The sequence below is a fragment of the Apaloderma vittatum genome, unplaced genomic scaffold (assembly GCF_000703405.1).
Source record: "Apaloderma vittatum isolate BGI_N311 unplaced genomic scaffold, ASM70340v1 scaffold42546, whole genome shotgun sequence".
Taxonomy (NCBI): domain Eukaryota; kingdom Metazoa; phylum Chordata; class Aves; order Trogoniformes; family Trogonidae; genus Apaloderma; species Apaloderma vittatum.
The window spans coordinates 1-268 of NW_009723062.1; positions in this window are offsets into that span (position 1 = coordinate 1).

Here is a 268-nt window from a genome sequence, read left to right on the forward strand (position 1 = left end):
TGGTGAGTCGGGTCCTGCCTGCACGGGCAAGCTGGGGGTGTTTGAAGGATCGCGCTGGGGAGGGGGAGAACAAGGAGGTGCTGCCGACACCCCTCCTTTAGGGAAAAGCCGTTTGCAGGGGTGATGGAGGCAGTTCGTGGGCAGCAGGTCGGAGACACGGTCGCTTGAAGAAACCGAGATGTTTCCTCCTGTGGTTGTCCCAGGTGGGTGGAGAGGGGGGAGCATTTCCCAGCCAAGCTCACCCCGTCCTTCAGCAGCGGCTCGAGGC